This window comes from Nannospalax galili, unplaced genomic scaffold (assembly GCF_000622305.1).
Source record: "Nannospalax galili isolate Female #2095 unplaced genomic scaffold, S.galili_v1.0 scaffold117, whole genome shotgun sequence".
NCBI lineage: Eukaryota > Metazoa > Chordata > Mammalia > Rodentia > Spalacidae > Nannospalax > Nannospalax galili.
The window spans coordinates 3,163,440-3,171,152 of NW_008341422.1; positions in this window are offsets into that span (position 1 = coordinate 3,163,440).

The following is a 7,713-nucleotide window of genomic DNA, read 5'->3' on the forward strand; positions in this document are numbered from 1 at the left end:
CTGCTTCTTTTTGTAAACTTTATGTGCCTTTGTGGTTTACTTGTTGGGCATGAAAAGGTGGTTGTTCTAGGCTCAGTTTCTTTCTTTTGATTTTATATTGGAGTGGTCTAATTGCTTTTGTCTTCAGGAGTTCCCACAGAGGCCCAAGTGAGATGAGGCTCAGATGATAGCAAGCTTTCTCCTAAGGTCTGGGTCCCTCCAGGAAAGATGCTGCCCTCAAGAATTTGGGGGCTGGGCTGGCCTGAGAGAAGGGCCCAGGATAGATGCTGGTCTGAGGAAGCTGGTGGCTGTGCCACTCAGAGAAGTAAAGGGAGGTGAGGATGGGACCAGGCCTAGAGGATTCCTGGGCTCGCAGGAAGGAACTGGGTTGGCCTGGATGTAAAGGATCAGGAAGCAGTGGCGGCTCTGGTCTGAGAGGTTAGCCCCAGTGTCTGGGGTACCAAGAAAAGAAATGGGCCTGTACCCAGCCTATGAGGAGAGACTCGGTGGAGGAGCTGGGAGGGTGAAAGAGGCTGGAGGAGTCAAGGCGTGCTGGGCTGGACTTATCGAAGTGCTGGGACCAGGACAATGACTTAATTTTTGTGATTAAAATATAGTTATGTATTTATATGTATGTTTGTGTACCTGCTTGTCTGTATGTGCACCATTTGTGTACAGGTGCTCATAGAGTCCAGAAGAGAACGGCGCATGCTCTGGAACTGGAGTTACAGGTGGCTGTGGGCCACTTGATGTGGGTGCTGGAAACCAAACAGGGTCCTCTGTAAGAGCAGTATATGCTCTTAATCACTGACCATCTTTCCAGCCCCACACCACTTAATGTTCTATGAGAGATGAGAACCACAGGAGATGCAGAAAGGCTTTCTGAACTTACATGCAATTAAGCAAAAAAAAAAGGAATCTATTTGGTTCCATTTCCTAAGCTGAAACACACAACCTTCTGCCTTTTGAATGTGACATGCTCATCGACTCAGTATTTGACTCAGGGATGAAAGTGTTGTTGAGTGGAGAGATCTCTTCATTATGTCTGTCTCCACCTTCAGTTCAGAACCACCAAACACTGCCCTTCCAGTCCTAGAAACCTGGGACTGTGAATTTGGATTTTCTAATATAGCAACTATAAAGAGGAAGAAGAAGAAGAAAAAAAAGGAGTAAAAAGGGAAATTAACCAAGAATAAAACACAGCCTGTGGCTAAAGTTAGGTGTCAGATAGTCATACAGTCTTAGCCTAGGTTCCCTAGAAAATAGAGCCGAAGGCAAAGGATTATCTGCTAATGCCTTATTGGGAAGAGTAATCCCAGGGAATTAAAAGTGAGGGAAAAGGGGAATTGATTAAGGGAAGGAGCAGATCAAACACAAGGGAGGGCATTACTGTAATGACCAAATCACATACCAAGTACTGCACATCTTTGCTCATTCTTAGAGACTTATCACTAGGGAGACAATGCACTATGCTTCACAACAATCCTGGGAATGGGTGGGTAGAGAAGGGGCTCAAAGTGAGAGAAAGTCTGATAATTCTATTTTTCAGTTCTCTTTTGCCTCTCTCCATTTGTGTCTGCAGTCCATTTAGGGGGTAGTACCACTTTTCTATCCTGCATCACCTAGACCCTAGAAGGTAAAGTTGAGGAAGACCTGGTTTAGGTAAGATGGTGATGTATTGCTGACTATGCAAAGCTGACATGCAATTGACATAGAAATTATCATTGATGGTCGAGTTTAGATATTAGTAATTTAAAAATCATTTTTATTTGCATCTTTTAAACAGCAAACTAAAACTGATCATCTTTAGCTATGAAAAAAATAGTCTTTAAGTGGTATTTATTTGGTAGTCAAAACATGGAGGAATGGAGCTGAGGTTCTTCGAGTTCCATATGGAAAAATTCTTAAACCATGTGGTTTAGTGTACTGAAACTATCACAAGGTAATTTTTTTAGCCATGTGGTTTTTATATTTGTTCCAAAATGAACAAGGATTATAATAATAACTGTAGCATTGAAAGAAACCAGTTTTGCACTCCATAACAGGGAAAAGTGTTCATTAGCCTTACTCAAATGTGCCAAGTGATTCATTTATATCTATTTTTCCTGAGTGCAATTCAGTGGTTGTTTTTTCTTTTACCTGAGAATTGATATCTGTATGTGTTCATTTTGGTTGCTGTGATAAAAAACTATGACCAAAAGTGACCAATGGAAGAAAGGGTTTATTTGCCTTATAGTTCCAGAGAAAGAATCCATAATGGTGGGGAAGATATGGCAGCAGATTGCTGGAGCAGGAAGCTAAGAGGTCACATCTCCATCACACACAGGAAGCAGAGAACGTGAACTGGAGGTGAGGTGAGGCTATAAACTCTCAGAACCTGCCCCCAGTGATGTACTTCCTCTAGCATTGCCCCTCCTAAAGACTAGTAACCTCTCCAAACAGCACGACCAACTGGGGAACAAGTGCTCAAACACTTGAGCCAATGGGGGATATTTCTCATTCAAACCACTATGGTATCTTTTTGTTTTCAAAATCTCAGCCAGCATTTCTTCTCTACTTGTTGTTCTGCCTTTCCACTTTGAAACATGTTTCTTGAAACATACAACATACAAACACTGAGCACACACACACACACACACACACACACACACGACATAAATATATTGTTCCGTGAGTCCAAAGTCACTTTCATTTTCCTTTCCTTTCTACTCTACACTTTGGGGAAGCTCCTCAGTATTCTCTCACATGTCATTAATTACCTTTCAGCCACACCATTTAGTCAGCTGTTTTCTCTGCCTTGTGAGTTCTCCCCTTCAGTAGGTACATTTTACATTTCTAGAGTTTCTGTTCGGTTCTCTTAATAGCTCTCTATTGGCTCTTTACTCTTTTTCTCATAGTGTTTCACTTCTTTTATCTCATTAAATATCTTAAAAACATTTTCTTCAGAATTATTTATTTTATCTATTATCTCAAAGCTTGACTCTTGCACAGGGAATACCTTTCATGTCTCAGTTTTTCTCATGACATGTTGCATACATGTATGAGCATTTTGTTATGCTGTTTTCTTTTCACTCAAAGTATTCTGTCTGGATATTTATTGGCTGCCTTCATCAGGGACCCCATGGTAGGATCCTTAATTCCAAGTTAGGTCAAGTGGCAGGAACCCTGAGCTCTTGTCCCATACAGTTCTCATGAGTGTGTATGTGCATGCCCATGTGTGTGTGTGTGTGTGTGTGTGTACACATGAGTGCATGTAGAGGCAAAATATCAATGTTGGGATGTGGGGAATCTTCCTTGATTTCTCTTCACCTTATTTTTTGAGACAGAGTATCTCACTGAGCCTGGAGCTCATAGATAAATGAGCTTCAAGAATCCATCTGTCTCTACTCTCTTCCTCTTAGCACTGGGGTTACAGATGCACCATGACTGGTTTCACATGGCTGCCTGGGACTTGAGCTCAGGTCCTCTTCATTGCACTTTTCTGACAGCTATATTCCAATTCTGATAAAATTATTTTTTTAATCACCCATTCACTCAACTCAATACTACTATCTATGGAGCTAGACTGTAGTCTGAACCTTTATTCAACCTCCAGTCAACGGAACAGCCTTAACCTACAACCTTTTCCAAAACAGACCCTGATCCTGACCTATCACTAGGAGTGGACATGTTTGAGCCTTTTCCTTCAGGGTGAACTCTCCTTGCCACCATGAGTGGATGTTTCTGTCTTCTTCCTTGAAGGTGATCCCTGGCTGCCTTTTTCTGGTTTTGCTCCAGAAATTTTCTATTTGCTTTCAAATATAGAAATATTTGATTTATGGTTCATTGACAAATGTTTTTAAATTATTTTAATAGAAATATATTATTAATCACTGTGTTGCATTTTGAATGTGTGTATATGTGTATAACATTCTGTGACCTCAAATCCCAAAATATTGAGTGAATTTAAAAACTATGATATATAGAAGTATTATTCTGGTCTAGAACATGTTAGATTATTGGAAATGTAATTTTTATTAAATCTTTTTCAAATATGCATACCTTTCTAAAAAGGAGGTAAATTTTTAGATTAAATCACAAGGAGGTTGATAAAGCGTGTGCAGAAAGTTCATCACAGTATCAACTGAAATCAAACAAAAAAGAAATAACCCATATGATCCCAAGTTGGGGTAATTAAATTATGCACACAAAGAATGTTCAGCTGTTTAATATAATTATGTATACATTCATTTTGATTAGAAAATATTTTTACTAATTAAGGGAAAGTAGTTTGTAAAATAATTCATTCAGTGTGATCCTACATATATATTTGAATACACACATACACACATACATACACACATACACACATACACACACACACATACACACACACACAAGTATTGACACCTTAAGATGGTAGAATCATAGGTGATTTAAATTTCCTTTTATGTTAGCTAAAGTGGTAGATGCCTGTAATCCCAGTACTCAGGAGTTCAAGGCCAGCCTGGGACACATGAAATTCTCTCAAAAAACAAAAAATAAAACTGAAAAATTTTCCCTTAAAAAAATCACTTGCCTGTGTCTTTATTGTGTTTTAAACTAACTGAAGTTTCTCTTATTGAACACTTTATTCTCTAATTTTCCATTTCCTTATCTCTTCAGTGGGGAACAATCACAGCAGGTACCCCCAAAGGACTGTTATGAAGATTAAATGAAATAATTCATACCCATCAATTCAGCAAACACATCATCCAACCACAAGATAAAAGGGCATAAATCTGCAAAGAGGTTGATGGCGACTATTTCCCATACTTAACTGTAGATTTAAGACTCAAAGAGGGTAACATCATGAGTTGAAGGGCAACACATAAACATATGTTCTGATAAATTAGGGCAGATGTATCAAAAAGGTGGAAGAAGGGAGGGAGAGAGAGAACACAGAATAAGACAAGTATTATATGGATTGCAAATGGAAGCAGCGTGGCATAATCTAAATTAGCAGAGGGACGCCAAGATGTCAGAAGGTATTAAAATGCCTCTAATAGAATCAAAGATTGACCCACCTTATATGCAGAAACCCAATAAATACAACATAATATTCCAGGATTTAAAAATAAGATATGGTAGAATTGAGACCCAATAGAAGACTCATATTCCTAAGAATGAACAGACATATTTTGTCTATTAAAAGAAAAAGTGCTTTTAAATTTGCATATAGAGCCCACTTCCCTTTGCATTGCTGGGTGGCACAGCCACCAGCTTCCTGGGGCCAGCATCTTTCCTGGGTACTGGCCCATTTCTGTCTTGGCACCCCAGCTCCCTGGACTGACCTGTTAGCCAGAATCCCCATTGCTTCCAGATCCTTTGCGTCCAGACCAACCCAATTCCTCCCTGTAGCCCCAGGAGCCCTTGGGGCCTCTTCCCACACCCACTTCTCTTTGCATCCCTGGACAGCATAACCACCAGTTTCCTGGGGCCAGCATCTTTCCTGGGCCCTGCTCCCAGGCCAGCCAGCCCCCAAATTCCTGAGGCCAGCATCTTTCCTAGAGATATCCAGACCTTAGGAGAAAGCCTGAGAGTATCTGTTCCTTATCTGACTTGGGCCTCTGTGGGAACTCCTAAGCAGGAAAATGAAAGCAATTTGGCCTTCCATTATAAAATAATATGAAAAAACAAAATAATATATCCCCACCAAATACCACCAGTCCTCTAGAGTACTGTGAGAAACCCCTAGAGATAACACAGGACACGGAACTCAAAAAAAAAAAAAAAACAAAGATGAATGAAATCGAAAACAGAATATCAAGACTAGTACATAAAGTGGATGAATTAGACCACTCAAGCAAAGATTATGAAAAATTTAAGAAAACACAAGAACAAAATATGCAGGAAATGTGTGACACCATAGAAACACCAAACTTGGGCTGGAGAGATGGCTCAGTGGTTAAGAGCACTGACTGCTCTTGCAGAGGACCCGGGTTCGATTCCCAGCACCCACATGGCGGCTACAAACCATCCTTAATTCCATGTCCAGGGGAATCTGACACCCTCTTCTGACCCCTGTGGCATTGCACTACACAGGTGCACTCACATACATGCAAACAATACACACATACATATAAAATTAAAATAAAATAGCAAACTTATGTATCATAGGCATAGAGGAAGGAGAAGAATTTCAGGTTAATGGTATTGACCAGATCTTAAACAGAATTGTAGAAGAGAACTTCCCAAAGTTAAGGGAAGACTTCCCCCATACAAATACATAGAACACCAAATAGTCAGGACCAGAAAAGAAACTCCCCATAGCATATCATAGTAGGCACACTAAACATACAGAACAAAGAGAGAATACTGAAAGCTACAAAAGAAAAACAAGTCACATATAAAGGAAAACCCATCAGAATTACAACTGACTTTTCAGTGCAAACTGTGGAAGCCAGAGAGCCTGGACCAAAGTATTCCCTGTTCTAAATGACCACAGATGCCAACTAAGGTTACTTTACCCAGCCAAAATGTCTATTATAGTCGAAGGGGAAAGAAAAAACTTCCATGACATAAATAGGCTGAAGGAATTCATGTCCACAAAACCAGCTCATCAGAGAGTTCTTGAAGCAATACAAAGAGCTGAAGAAAGGAATGACTATATACAAGGGTTTACTGAAAGAAACTTAATGATGGTGTAACTATGGAAATGCACAGCTACACCAAGAATGTGAACAGAAATAAAATGACAGGAAACAAGACACATCTTTCATTAGTAACTTTAAATATCAATGGACTGAACTCTCCAGTCAAAACACACAGACTAGTTGAATGGATTAAGAAACAAAACCCATCCTTTAGTTGTCTGCAACAAAACTTTCAAGGACAGGCACTACCTTAAGGTGAAAGGATGGAAAAAAATACACTAAGCAAATTGTATTGAGAAAAAAGCAGGCATTGCAATTTTAATATCTGACAAAATAGACTTTAATAAAACTAATCAGGAGAGACAAAGAGGGCCACTTCATTCTGATCAAAGGAACAATTGACCAAGAAGATATTTCAAACATATATTCACCAAACTCTCGTGCACCAACTTCATCAAAACAGTACTATAGGACTTTAGGACCCAGATTAATCCCAGCTCATTAAGAGTAGGGGACTTTAATACCCGATTGTCTCCATTAGATAGGTCAACAGGATGGAGAATCAACAGACAGATATCTGAATTAAACAATACCATACATCAAATGGGCCTAACAGACATCTACCAAATATTCCACCCAAGCATCAAAAAATATAATTTCTATTCAGTGCCCCATGGAACTTTCTCCAAAATTGACCATATACTAGGGCACAAAACAAACCTCAACAAATACAAAAAGATCAAAATAATTCCACATGTTCTCTCAGACCACAATGCAATGAAGCTTAAACTCAACACCAGAAGAAACCCTAGTAAGTACGTGAACATATAGAGATTAAATAACACACTTCTGAATGATGAATGGATAAAGGAGAAATTAAGAAAGCAATAACCGTATTCCTGGAACTAAATGAAAAGAACAATACAACACAACAAAAACCTCTGGTACACATTGAAAGCAGTCCTTAGAGGGAAGTTTATAGGTCTAAGTGCCTACGTTAAAAATCAGAAAGAGCCCTGGCCTCATTCGCCCTTCCATCTCCTCCGCCATAAGCCAATTAGAAATGACAGGAAAAAGCCTCACCAATAGGATGAACGAAATGGAAAACAGAGTATCAAGA